Raw genomic sequence first — 14,088 nt, 5'->3', positions numbered from 1 at the left:
AATGGTCTCTCAAAGCACCGGAACTGACTTTCCCTCAGCCTTTCCTTGGTTATACATTCTTATAATTACAGGATACAGGAAGAAAGAAACTTGGCATTCATTTTATCTTAGTCTACACACTAGGAAATTGAGGCTCGGAGATGGGAAGTCATTAAAATAATTCATTATTTGGTTACTTGACTAGATTGTTTCAGAAAGGATGCAGGAAAGTAGAAATATTTGAAAGGCCTTTAAGAATTGTAATAGTCAACACTGACTGGGTGTGGTAGTGTGCGCCTGTAGTCCCAGCTACTGGGGAGGCTGAGGTGGGAGGATCATCTGAGCCTGGGAAATTGAGGCTGCAGTGAGCCAATTGAGGCCAATTGCGCCACTACACTCTAGCCAGGGTGATGGGGGTGATGGGAGTGAAACCATGTCTGAAGAAAAAAAAAAGTCAGTACTGCTGAGCTGGTTGGTGGTGGGCTAGGGGACTGGGTGCTGAGGGAGGGGGAAGATTCCAGGATGCTGCTTGGGGCTTTAGCTTTAGTATCCGTACAAATAGGATGAGTTCATTTTGAAGGAGGATGCTGGAGGAAAGGTATATCCGCAGAGAAAGATTGTGAGTTTAGTTTGGGAGTGTTGCATCATGGGTGGCTTTGTGAATCCAAGACAACATATTATAATGGAACATATACAGAAGGAAAACCATGAGAATATTGAGTCCTGAAAGTTTAGTGAAGAGAGTTTTTCCAAGAGGGAGTTATTCTCATCCGTGGCCTCTGTGAAGCAAATAATTAAGATACAGATGGAAATGTGTTTGTTAGGTCTAGCTATAAGGAAGCTGTTGGTGACCTTGGCAAGTCGTGTGTCAATGGAGCATGGGGTTAGAAGCCAAAGTAGTGAGCTGAGAAATGAGTGGGAGGAGAGGAAGTGGCAAAAGGGAATGTAAACAACTATCAGGAAGTCTGGACCGTGAGGGAAAGGGGGAAAGACGGGTAATACCTGCCCGAGAAGATGCAGAGAAATGGCTTTATTTGATACAAGAGCGAGTTGGGCATGTTTTAGTGCCAATGGGAAAGGGCCAATTTTTCTACGGAAGTAATTGTTCTCTTTTCTGGCTCCTGCCTCCTATCTAAAGGTCTGTGTGTTTCCTGGAAATTGTGGAGCAGATCTTTTTTTTTTTTTTTTTTTTGAGACGGAATTTCGCTCTTGTTACCCAGGCTGGAGTGCAATGGCGTGATATTGGCTCACCGCAACCTCCGCCTCCTGGGTTCAGGCCATTCTCCTGCCTCAGCCTCCTGAGTAGCTGGGATTACAGGCACGTGCCACTATGCCCAGCTAACTTTTTGTATTTTTAGTAGAGACGGGGGTTTCACCATGTTGACCAGAATGGTCTCGATCTCTTGACTCCGTGATCCACCCGCCTCGGCCTCCCAAAGTGCTGGAATTACAGGCTTGAGTCATGGAGCAGATCTTTTAGGAGCATCAGAATGATTTCTTATGGATCCATTATCAACTAACTTTTGACTACCAGCTCTTGTTATCAACCCATGTGCCTACATTCCCTTGGGACTCCTTCCTGAATGCTCATACTCATGTTAGAAAAAAAGTATCTTTCAAATTCGTTAGCAGGAGTGAAGAGAGCAAAAGCAATTTATCCACTTTTCAAATTGGCCTGGATGTGAGTTCAAACTGAGAAATTAGCATTTTAGATGTGTTTTTCAAGAAGATTTGAATAACATTATTTATTATTAATATTAGTCATGCATCTAACAACTGGCTATATATTTACCTCACATATACTGGCTGTATATGTGTGTGTGTGTGTGCATAGCTATCTAAATCTATCTATCTATCTATCTATCTATCTATCTATCTATCTATCTATCTATCATCTATCTATATGTATCTTTTTTTTGAGACATAGTCTCATTTTATCACCCAGGCTGGAGTGCAGTGGTGCAATCTCGGCTCACTGCAACCTCTGTCTCCCAGGTTCGAGTGATTCTCATCTCGCAGACTCCCGAGTAGCTGACATTACAGGTGCGTGCCACCACACCCGGCTAATTTTATATTTTCAGTAGACATGAGTTTTCACCATGTTGGCCAGGCTGGTCTTGAACTCTTGACCTCAGGTGATCCAACCTCAGCCTTCCAAAGTGCTAGGATTACAGACATGAGCCACCAAGCCCAGCCGGGTAAACATATTTATTTATTCATTACCTGCTATATAGCAGATACCTGTCATGAAATGCCTGAGGATGATCTGAAAATCTTGATTTTTAAGTTATTTTATATTTTGAATGTAAATTTCTGTAGTTTATGATGATTTTCTACACTTTTGATACAATATTCTCCGCTATGTCAAAACAGTGTTAAGTTATAGCTGAAACTTTTTTTTGGTCACCTGGCATCCAAATTCCCTTTCTGTTTCTAAAATAGGCCCTGCGATGTAATTTTTAGTAGAAACAAGGGCCCTACTTCCTTCTGTGTAAATTGAAGGAAAGTTAACCTGGATTAGCAGATGGGTTCTCTCACCAAGGGTGTGACACCCTGAGGGAGTGACATACAGTCCCGGGGATGGCTGACAATCACCCTGGTAATGGCAGCCCTGTAAGTGCCCATGGCATCAACCTAACCAGGCTGCTCCTGGGCTGGCCTTGGCTGTGTCTGCAACTGCCCAGCCTCTCCTGGTTCCTGCCTCTGTATGGAGCCTGCTTCCTGTTTTTTCACTGCACTCTCTAAGACCCTTCCAAGAACTCTCTCTTCTGCTTAGATTACCTGGAGGAAGTTTATGCTGTTTGGCATCGAGAACTCTGACGGATTCAGAGGGTCACTGTGGAATAATAAAACAACCAACAAAAACGTTTGGTTTTCACTAATGTTTGTAGACTACAGGTATTATGCTGAATGCCTGGAATAAATGATGTTACTAAATCTTCAAAATTCCAAGGTGAGGCAGGCACAAGGGTCTGTTGCTTCAAGAAGCACCTCAAGGCTTCCTGTAGTGTGAAGGCTTTTCTGACCTTTTCTCCCTCTTGCAAGTAGACTTGATTCTTTTGTGTCTATTCTTTGTCCTATAAAGAGGGGAGAATATACATACATATACACACTATATATACATAAAGACATATATAATATATAGTATACATTATTTTGTCATATGTAACATTATAGTATAAAATAAATATAAAATGTAATGTAAGTAATATATAATATAATGGAATACATATTAAGTATAACTATTGTAGATGTAAATTTTTTGTTTGGTTGTTTTTGAGATGGAGTCTCACTCTGTCATCCAGGTTGGAGTGCAGTGAGACAATCTCTGCTCACTGCAACCTCCACCTCCTAGGTTCAAGCAATTCTCCTGCCTCAGCCTCCCGAGTAGCTGGGATTACAAGCATGCATCACGATGCCTGGCTAATTTTTGTATTTTTAGTAGGGACTCTCATCATGTTGGCCAGGCTGGTCTCAAACTCCTGGCCTCAAGCGATCTACCTGCCTCGACCTCCCAAAGTACTGAGATTATAGGTGTGAGCCACTGTGCCCAGTCTTATAGATGTAAGTTTTATTTCCTTACCACTTATTAAGCTCTTCCTATGTGTTAGGCACTGTGCTTAGTACTTTACTCACACTATCTTATGCCATTCCCATTGGAAGTCTATGAATTAGATTTATTATCTATTCTACAGAAGAGGAAATGAGAACAAGCAAGATTAAATAACTTCTTTCAAGATGTGTCCATGAATTGCAGTGTTGAGATTTGAAAATGCTTTGTTTTGTTTTGTTTTTAGTTCCAATGCCTCTGCTCTTAACGCGCCACACACTGCCTGCATCTGTCATTGCACTTCCATGGGTAATACTTTCCTCTTGCACTGGATTGAGGCAGAGTCTACATTTTACTTGTCTTTTTCACTCCCTTTCAATTGTCCAGGAGGAAAGGCAAATCTGTTACTTACAGCCACTTCACTCATTCCTCTGTCCACGGTGGACATTACTAGTCAGTGATTATTTCACTTTGTCCCAGTAAGCCATTTTGAGAATTCATCTCCCACTGTTCTACAAGAAGTCACTCCCAATTGGTTACAGATCAATCCACTTAGCTGTTCCTGGTCTAGAACAATGCCTCTAACACAAATGTGCTTAGTAAATTGGTAGTGTGTTGCAATTTTCTTCATTTTACAGATGAAGAAATAATGATTAGAGAATTAAATAATGAGCCATTTACCTGAAGATATTAGGGCCCACCTCATTGGGTTTTTGTGAGGATTAATTGAATCTGAGCCTATAAACCCCTTCAAATGATGTCTTGGCACGAGCTTGTTAACCATTATTAGGACTTCTCAAAACACACAGGTTGTATCTGGAATAAGTAAATCCATTGAGACAGAAAGGTTGTTGCTGGGTGCCAGGGGCTCGGTGGGGAGTGGGAGGGAGAATGGGAGTAACTGCTCACTAGGTGTGGTGTTTGTGTGTGTGGTGATAAAAGCATTTCGGAGCTGGATAGGTGGTTGTGCAGCCTTGTAACTGTGGCAGTTGCAGTACAAAGTGAATTGTGTACTTCAAAATGGTTAATTTTGTGTTATGTGAATTCCACGTCAATTTTAAAAAGTCACAAATGTTGTAATGGACACCTTGGGAGTGAGTGCTGCCCTAAATTTGGCACTCTAGTTTCCTCAATTAACTTACTCTAGTCCCAGTCCTGGTAATGTAATCAGAGGTCAGGCCTAAGCCTTTGGTCCTCTAAATAAAGGGCCCTTTTTACTTTAATATGTTGCTTCAGAAGTCATGGGAAGTCCTTCCTCACTGGTGGATAATGGTGTTAAGTGTGTGTTGAGAATTGCAGTTGGAGGCCGGAAAACAAGTGAATTTTTAGCCCTTCGTAGTTTACAAAGCCATTTGAGAGAACAATGGGTGGCAAACAATAGGAACTTACTGTACGTTTAGTAACCTATCCAGTATGCGTAATAAACATGACTCAAGAGGAGGGCTTGGCCAGAAGGGAAGTCTTAAACATTCACAGACAAACTTCTCTTCCTGTACTTTGCGTCTCTCTTTACTGACTGCAAAGGAAACTCAAGACTTCAGAACCGGGTCTATGAAAAGCTGGGCAACACCAGTTCACCTCCCTGGTCTGCAAGCAGCAAGCTGCACCAAGCTTGCTGTGGCATTTATGGGGCTGATGACTGTGCAGAGAAGGCTTAAAGAGACCTTAAGGTGCAGTGGGAAGCAACTGGCAGAGTCCTCGTGAAAACAAATAAAACCTCACCTCTTCCACGGCTAATCTCTTTGCAGTTTGCTTTATTTATAACTGTGGAAATGTGTTGTAGCAACAACCCAGTTTGTAAACACAGCCACCTCAGTGCTCATTAATAAACAGGAAGACATTAATAAACAGCCACCTCTCATTTCAAGGCAACTTGACATACAGAATTTAGCTAAGAAACAAGGGTTGCAGAAGAAGGTTTTATTACATGCTGTTCCTTGTGTTTGTTTTAAAGGAATTTGGAGGTGGCCTCAACCCAATGTCTGGGTCCTTGCCAGAGTCAAAGTGGGAAGCCCAGAAGTCAGCCAGCTTCTGTCGTCCAGGCTCTAAGGAACCAGTGAGCAGAGGAGAGGGCACAGGGTGACGTCCAGTGCTTACGAAACCTTAAAGATAGCTTGAAAACCTTTTCAGATTTATTTTCTTTCTTTTAGCATACATTATGAACCTTCTCCCTCTGCCACTGGGGATATAAAAATAAATGGCACAGTTTCTGCCTCCAAAAGCTCACAGTCTCCTGAGGAAGATGGTCCCATAAACAGTAACTGTCATGCAGGTGATAAGGACCATTCTAAAGTTTGTGGACTAATTACTAGGTGAGCAGAGAAGAGGAGATGTTTGATTATGTTGGTCAGACTGGAGATGGGGGAGTGTAGAATGGGGTAAGACTTGTGAGAGTTTGAGAAAAGAGATGACTTTTAAGCTGGATCTTGACAGTAAGGGTTATGTAAGGTGTGTATATGTGGGTGGGGTCAGGGAAGAAAGTTGTCCAGAGAACACAGAGCTGAGTTTCGCTAAGTTTAGAGAGCCTTTCATGGTTGGAATGTGGGAACCAGTTGGAAGGGCACGTTGGGGCAAGAGTTTAATCGACCATATCTCATGTCCCTATTGCATCAGTGAGAAAAAACAAAGGAGAATATTTAGGGGACCTACTTTGCTTTCACAACAATGAGAGTGCAGAGAGTCATGGAAAAATGGCACGGAGGAGATGATCTTCTGAGATGCTAAGAAGGACAAAGCTTCTTGTTTTCCTTGGAGAATAGATGATCTTATAATAGCATGATTTTAGATGGGAGATGTCAGAAAACATACAACTGAAGGCCCGTCACAGAAAAACGTTGTTGAGGGCAGGACTTTAATGGTAGATGACGAGTCACTGGTGTGGGGCGAAATGGGTCCCCGGCTTCTGGCCTGCATTCGTGGCCTTACATAGGATCGCGATTTCTTCACTTTCCATTTTCAGCAATTTTGTTTTGAGGTTTTGTTTTGGTGATTATTTTCTATCATATATCTATCCATATTCACTTTACATTTTAGGCTAACAATATTTTTGTTCAAATGCATTTTCTACACTTTGCAGGCTGATTTCATTGACCTGAGGTTAACTTTTCTTTCCTTGGGGAATATAGTTCCGTTCTTGCCAAGGGACTCAATAGAAAAATTCTACGATTCTACTTTATTCTACAAATTTCTACCAGGTTCAAGTAATTTGAGTATTTCACATATAAATTAAAATTCCACTCGCCAGACTTCGGAAATTGAAATATATTATTTATTACTTTTTTTTTTTTAAGAGACAGGGTTTTACTCTGTCATCCAAGCCGAAGTGCAGTGGCAGGATCACAGCTCACTGCAGCCTTCAACTTCCAGGCTCAAGTGATCCTCCCACTTCAGCCTTCCAAGTAGCTGGGATCACAAGCTCACACCACCACCCTGGCTAATGTTTTTAAATATTTTATTTTTTTGTTTTTGTAGAGATGAGGTCTCCCTATATTTCACAGGTTGGTCTTGAACTCCTGGTCTCAAGTGAGCCTCCCACCTACACCTCCCAAAGTGCTGAGATCACAGGTAGGAACCATCATGCCCAGATTGAAATATATATGCTAAATAGTCACCATTTGCCAATTGAAATGAGCTGTTTATCTCTCTTTCTTCTGCTCTGTGCCCAGTACCCCCTGGACTTTCTGTGACTGCTGATGTCCAAGGTACACTGAGGCAACCACTCCCTCCAGCCCCCAACCCACCCATCCCCACCCCACTGATCCCCCTAGGCAAATCAAGCAAAGATGGTGGGAGCCCCTAGTCTAAGTGTGCTAGGGCTCCCGCCATCTTTAGTTGGTTTGCTAATTCCTTAAGAGCCCCACCCACATCTTTGTAAACAGTCTCTTCATTGAACTCTCCTTAATGGCTCTCTTTGAAAGCCTGGTTTCTTACAGACCCGACTGCTGCATTATTTAGGTGTGCTCACAAAGTAGATTGAAATACATATATGATGCTTTGCATTTATATGGTAAGCTTATCAAATAAACTGAATTTAGTAGGGTACAATTAGGAAACTGCATTTTTCTTTACATAAAAAATGTAATGTATTGCCTGATGACCTGTGATATAGAAATTTAAAATAATAATGTAAAACTTGAAAAAAGTTCCCACAACTAATGTAAAAAGGACATTAATGTAATATAATGTCCTTTTGGACTTTTCTTTCTCACTTCTAGTAAACAACTTCATCAAAGTTTTGTGGGTTTTTTTCTTTTCTTTTTTTTTTTTCTTTGAGACCGAGTCTCACTGTCAGCCAGGGTGGAGTACAGTGGTGCCATCTTGGCTCACTGCAACCTCCACCTCCTGGGTTGCAGTGATTCTTATGCCTCAGACTCCCAAATAGCTGGGACTACAGGCACATGCCACCATACCTGGCTAATTTTTTTGTATTTTTAGTAGAGATGGGGTTTCACCATGTTGACCAGGCTGGTTTTGAACTCCTGACCGCAGGTGATCCGCCTGCCTTGGCCTCTCAAAGTGTTGAGAATACTGGCGTCAGCCACTAACCCAAAGCCTGGGTTCAGCAGGGGGAAGGATGGGCAATATCTGTTCTTTTACTATTTCTCTGCCTCTCCTGTTTCCCCTATACTCCAAGATCGTGGCTCTTGAGAAATATCCAGTTTAAGAATAAGATACTAGCTTCAGACAAGCACCAGCACTCTGTGAGTGATTCATTTAAAAGCCTTTTTCACTTGGCTCAGGATGAGTGAGACCATCCATCTCTGATCTCTACATATAAATTCAGCTTTGAAAACTTTCTTCCTAATGAATCTCTACTTTTCTTTTTTATAGGCTGCTGGAGAGAATTGCAATGGATAAGTATGGCCCCTTCTTAGTAATTCCTCAGAGGATTTGTCTCATGCCTCTGTAGGAGGACTCTGTCACCTGTGTCAACAGCTTTGAGACTTTAGCTAAACTTGTGAGAGATCAGAAAATGTCTAATCTTGCATCCTGTTGTGTTTGCATATATGAAAATGCATATAGAGAGAAGCAAATGACTATAAATGAAAGGAAGAAAGTGAGAAAAAGAAAAAATTCCCAAGAGAATTGGGCAAAAGGAAAACGAGGGAATGGAGAGGGAAAAGGAATGAGAAAGGCTCCTAACTTAGATGTCTTGAAATTCTCCCTAATATCTTGCCTCGCATTAGTTGACTCTTAGTTTAAGGTTGCCTTTGGTTGGTAAAGCATAATATTTTATTTGGAAAGAGTCTAATATAGTGAAATGTTATAATTTTAATGAAGAAAAAGGCATGTAGAAACACTGCACTAAATTGCTAAAATTATTTTTTAATTGTAGCAGACATTGAAATTTTTCTTCTACTATCCGTTTCAGTTCCCTTGAGTGGCAACCATGATGTTAGGAGGAGCAGACCTCATCTTCAGATCCAGAAGAGGGACCTGATTTTCTAGATCACTTAGAATAATTCCATTTCCTTGTCATAGGGATTGATACAGATTTAAGTCAATCAGAAGATGGCACTTCCTTAGCTACAGAAATATGATCCAAATCTATGGCCATATCACCCTGCACATGACTGATCTCAGAAGTTCACCACGGTTGGGCCTGGGAAGTGCTTGGATGAGAGAAATAGGATCAGGGTAGTACAGTCAGAGTGAAGGTTGGGGCTTTTTTATGGCGGTCCTAAAAACTGGCCTTGGCGGTAGCTCTGTGTTGGATGTGAATGAGAAACCACCATCAATGTTGTTAGCAGTCATTTTATAAGGCCAGCCTGAGAACAAAGCCAACATTTAGAGGCAGGCGAAACTGAGAGGACTGCAGAAAGAATTGAGCCAGAGCCTGGACCAAACCATCCCTAGATCAAGCCATGAAAAGTCCTGTGGTAAGTCAATTTTTTTAATTGTTTAAGCCAGTTGAATAGCTTTTCTGTTACTAGCCACTGAAATAATCTCAATCCATAGATAACTCCTTTCTTGTGCTTGAGTAATTTAGACTTAATTGAAACAAATAGGCCTCATTAAAAGAGGATACATTTATAGCTTCAGAATATCAAATACATTTATTGTTTTCCTTATATGCACATTGTAAAGGATCAAAACGAAAATCCCAAAAGCCAAACCTCACTGCCTCATTCACAAAGAATATGGGCTATGAAATTTTAAGAAAAGCAGACTGTTATAATTAAAGTTGTCTGAAGAGAAAGAAAAAATTATGGATGAGCCAAAGCTGAAGCAGTTTGAAAGAGCAACAGCTATTTTGACAAACTGCTGCCAAGCTAGGCGGAATAGAAATGAAGAAAAATGGATACCAGTTTAAGATCTGTGATTTGCTAGTTACTTTCATGTGTATTATCACACTGAATTCTTGCAATAATACTTTGAGATTGCAATTGTCCCTTACCCAACCCCACCACCATTTGTGGAAAGAGGCTCAGAGAGGAAAAGTAATTTTTTCGAGATCATATAGTTATTTAATAGTAGAGGCAGGATTTGAGGGCAGATTATGCTCTTTCTACAAACTTACTCTTTCCTTATGATATATAGCTGGAAACTACAGGGGTCCTTAATGCCAGCCGGGATTGGAACAACTTCGCTGAAGCTGTCATCCCCTGGTTTCAGATGCATTTAGCAGTTGCTCCATGTTCTGGAGGTGCCTTACATTTCAGATCCTAAGCTTTAGCTATTTTGGATATTATTTAATTTACAAACAAGACTGGCCTGTTGCCTTGGGAATTGCAAATGCGAGGAAAGAATTGGACTCAGCAGTGTTTGCCTGCACATAACCCAACCAAACATAGGCTGCCTTATTCTGATGCACTGCCTCCTTCTTGTTTTTCTAAAAAGATTCACTAACCCTCTGCCAATATGGTAAGTGTTGGGGGAAATGAGTTTCTGAATTGTCATTCTAGGAATTGCCTTTTGCAGCTGAAACTTCACCACTTAGTTAAGCCCTCCCCTGCCATCTGCTCGGCTCCAAAACTGCTGCAAAGGTTGAGAGGAACTGCTAAAATTACAAAAGACCATATCTACGATAGAAATTCCATGGCATGAAATCTTCTCATTTTTACATCTTTTTTAACACTGGCTTCAGAGGACCATACTCTTAAGATCACCAAGGATACTATTGCAAGGTGTCGTCAGGTCTTCAAAGGCAGTCCTTTCATCACTAGACGATTGTTCACATAAATTCTTCTGAGCCAACCTCATAGTCCATGCTTGCTCCTCCCGTCCCCCAGCTCTGGGACCAATCAAGTCTGAGAGAATCAGTTTTGACAACTTACTATTATCTTAGTCTGTTGGTACATATGAAAGTAACTTATACAGTGCTGAGCACACAGTAGATGTTGTTCCTCAGGTCTAATCGGTAGATCTTCCCTCATGTTTCTGAGCAAATTCATTGTCTTGTGCCCTTGTTCAAGAATCCACCTCATTATATTTTCTCTATGTCTTCAGTCTATGCTTTGTCAGAAACGGAAGCATTTTTTTCCTGTTTTTTGTTTTTTTTTTTGAGACGGAGTCTCAAATCCAGACGGATGACAATCCAGGCTGGAGTATAGTAGTAGGATCTTGGCTCGCTGCAGCCTCCTCCTCTAGGGTTCAAGTGATTCTCCTGCCTGAGCCTTCTGAGTAGCTGGGATTACAGGTGTCCACCATCACACACAGCTAATTTATGTATTTTTAGTAGAGACAGGATTTCGCCATGTTGGCCAGGCTAGTCTTGAACTCCTGACCTCAGGTGATCCACCCACCTCAGACTCCCAAAATGCTGGGATTAGAGGTGTGAACCACCATGCCAGGCCAAGAACTAAAGTTTCTTTTATGATCAGTTCAGTTTATTTAAAGGCCTGGCTAGGTCTTTCTTACTTGCTTCCATGCTTTACTAACATTTACTCACTCAATATGAGTGTTTCTTAGATAATTTTTGCCAGTGTTAATGCTTATCAAGGAGATCCAAAGTGTCTTAGATTATGTTCCCTAGAAGCAGATATTGAGATGGGAATTCTTTTTTTTTAAGATGAAGTCTCGTTCTTGTCCTCCAGGCTGGAGTGCAGTGACGCAACCTTGGCTCACTGCAACCTCTGCCTCCTGAGTTCAAGTGATTCTCCTGCCTCAGCCTCTGGAGTAGCTGGGGTTACAGGCACCTGCCACCACACCCGGCTAATTTTTGTATTTTTAGTAGAGATGGGGGTTTCACCATGTTGGCCAGGCTGGTCTCGAACTCCTGACCTCAGGTGATCCACCCACCTTGGCCTCCCAAAGTGCTGGGATTACAGGCGTAAGCCACTGCGCCTGACCGAGATGGGAATCTTTGGCAAGTGATTTAGTGAGGGAATGCTGCAAAGGTAGAAGGGAAACAGTATAAGGTAGGGGAAGAAGCAAGGCAATGATGTGATTTGATAGGGCACTATGGAGAATGAATTGTACCCAAACAGGTTATTCTCCCATCAGCAAGGGTGCTGGGCTGTGATGCCGCTGCCATCACTAGTATTGGCTATGGACCACTCCAAGAGCAAGGATGAATGGAAGCCCATGCAGACTCTCCAGCTTCTCCAGGCCAAGGGTATGAGCCAATGCGTATTAGTGAATACGCACTAGGCCAATGCATATTAGTGAACACAGCTGTGTGATGACTTTCGTGTGCTCTGGGCACTTTTGCCTTTTAAGGGCTTCTTCCTGCATTAAACAATATATTACAAATTAGCGTTGGTGGCTCACATCTGCAATCCCAGCACTTTGAGAGGCTGAGGTGGGGGGATCATCTGAGGTCAGAAGTTCAAGACCAGCCTGGCCAACATGGTGAAACCCCATGTCTACTAAAAATATAAAATCAGCCAGGTGTAGTGATGTGTGCCTGTAATCCCAGCTACTCTCAGGGCACTGAGGCAGGAGAATCACTTGAACCTGGGAGGTGGAGGTTGCAGCAAGCTGAGATAGTGTAATTCCACTCTAGCCTGGGCAAGAAGAGTGAAACTCTGTCTTAGACAAACAAAAAATTAGGATGGAGATGACCCCAACATGCCATCTGAATGCCTGTGCTGAAACCCAGGGGCTGTTTCTGAACCACTGCAGATAACAGCATTAAAATTAAATTTTATGACTATATCAATACACATATGAATATAATCCAGAATGGATTATATTTATTTATTTATTTTTAGATTTTGAAAGAGATTGAAACATTTTCATGAGTTCCTAAAAGTAGCATGGGACCTTGGCATTGCACCTACTGTGTGTAACAGGTAAACTGGCCCTGTTAGTGAAGGTGTAATCATGTGGAGAGCCAGCCCTGTGTAGTTCAGGGATGCTGGAGTGCCAGGTGTGCAGTTGGTTCTATGTCTGGTCTATGCTCCCATTTCCTACCTGCCTAATTCGAACTAACCCTATTACTATTGTTTTCTAAAGTCCATGCTCTACTGAGACTGTACTGAGTTGAACAGTGTCCCCCCCCAAGATTTATGTCCTCTGGAACCTCAGGATGTGTCTTATTTAGAAATAGGATCCTTGTAGATATAATTAGTTAGGTTTAGGCGAACATTCTGAATTAAGATGGGCCTTAAATTAAATGACTGGCATCCTTGGAAGTGGAGAGAACACAGAAGGAGTGCAGAGTCACAGCCATTGATGATGGAGGCAGAGATTGGAGTGACACAGCCACAAGCCAAGGAAAGCCAACTTTCCCAGCAACTACCAGAAGCTAGAAGAAAGTCATGGAACAGTTTCTTCCTTAGAGCCTTCAGAGGGGGCATGGGCCTGCTGACATTTTGCTGTTGGATTTCTAGCCTCCAGAATGATGAGATAAAAAATTTTGCTGTTTTAAGCCACCTAGCTTGTGGAGCTTTGATATGGCAGCCCTAAAAACTAATACAGACTATCTCTGCAAAATGTCTTATATGAATCTCAGGCCTCTCTGGCTTTGACTGTCTGGGCCCAGACTCCTAAACGTTTGCCCATTACTTTCTAGAGCTTGCCGTCCACTTTCCAGCACAGATATTTAGTCCTGCAGTACTGAAGAGCAAGCGGAGAATTGTACAGGTCAGAGAAGTTGCCAAGGCAGCTTTCACCCTACCAGAGCAGCTCCCTTCCTTCATTGCATCACTCTTACTGTCAGCAGTGCTGGATGCCAGAGGAAAATGGAACAATCTCTTCAAAGTTCCAAAGAAAATTATTTGCTTTTGAAGACAGGAAGAGGAGAGGAAGCAAGCTACGCTTGTTTAATATCTTTCTCTTATCCCCAATTCAGAAGGAATAGCCATAAATACCCTGTCCGTAAAATAAGTCTTTTCTAGTCTTCTAGCTATTTAACAACAGCAACAAAACTGGTTGAGAAATACATGCAGATATGAAGATGATATGCTGCAATATCTCATAGGCTATGTGCTACTTGAGGAGAAGTACCATATCTTTATACTCGATGCTCAGCATCTAGTACAGTACCTGGAACATCATAATTTTCCAGTAAATGTTTGCTTAATGAATTTATCTCCTATTATGTTGATTACCATGCTTATTTAGCTCATGTGGGTCACTGGGCAGATGTCTGGTGCTACAGCACACGCACAAAC

The 14,088-nt window shown here is 41.9% G+C and overlaps 1 non-coding gene across 1 annotated transcript; it reads left to right on the top strand.

The window, feature by feature from the left end:
* The first annotated feature begins 12,521 nt into the window (after nt 1-12,521).
* Nucleotides 12,522-12,589, top strand: LOC118148378 (small nucleolar RNA SNORD95). Its single transcript, XR_004735185.1, has one exon. It is a non-coding gene; the product is annotated as a small nucleolar RNA SNORD95 (small nucleolar RNA).
* The last annotated feature ends 1,499 nt before the right edge of the window (nt 12,590-14,088 follow it).

This window comes from Callithrix jacchus, chromosome 1, assembly GCF_049354715.1.
Source record: "Callithrix jacchus isolate 240 chromosome 1, calJac240_pri, whole genome shotgun sequence".
NCBI classification, from domain to species: domain Eukaryota; kingdom Metazoa; phylum Chordata; class Mammalia; order Primates; family Cebidae; genus Callithrix; species Callithrix jacchus.
Note: the sequence above shows the minus strand (reverse complement) of the source record. Positions and strands in the feature narration are given on the sequence as shown.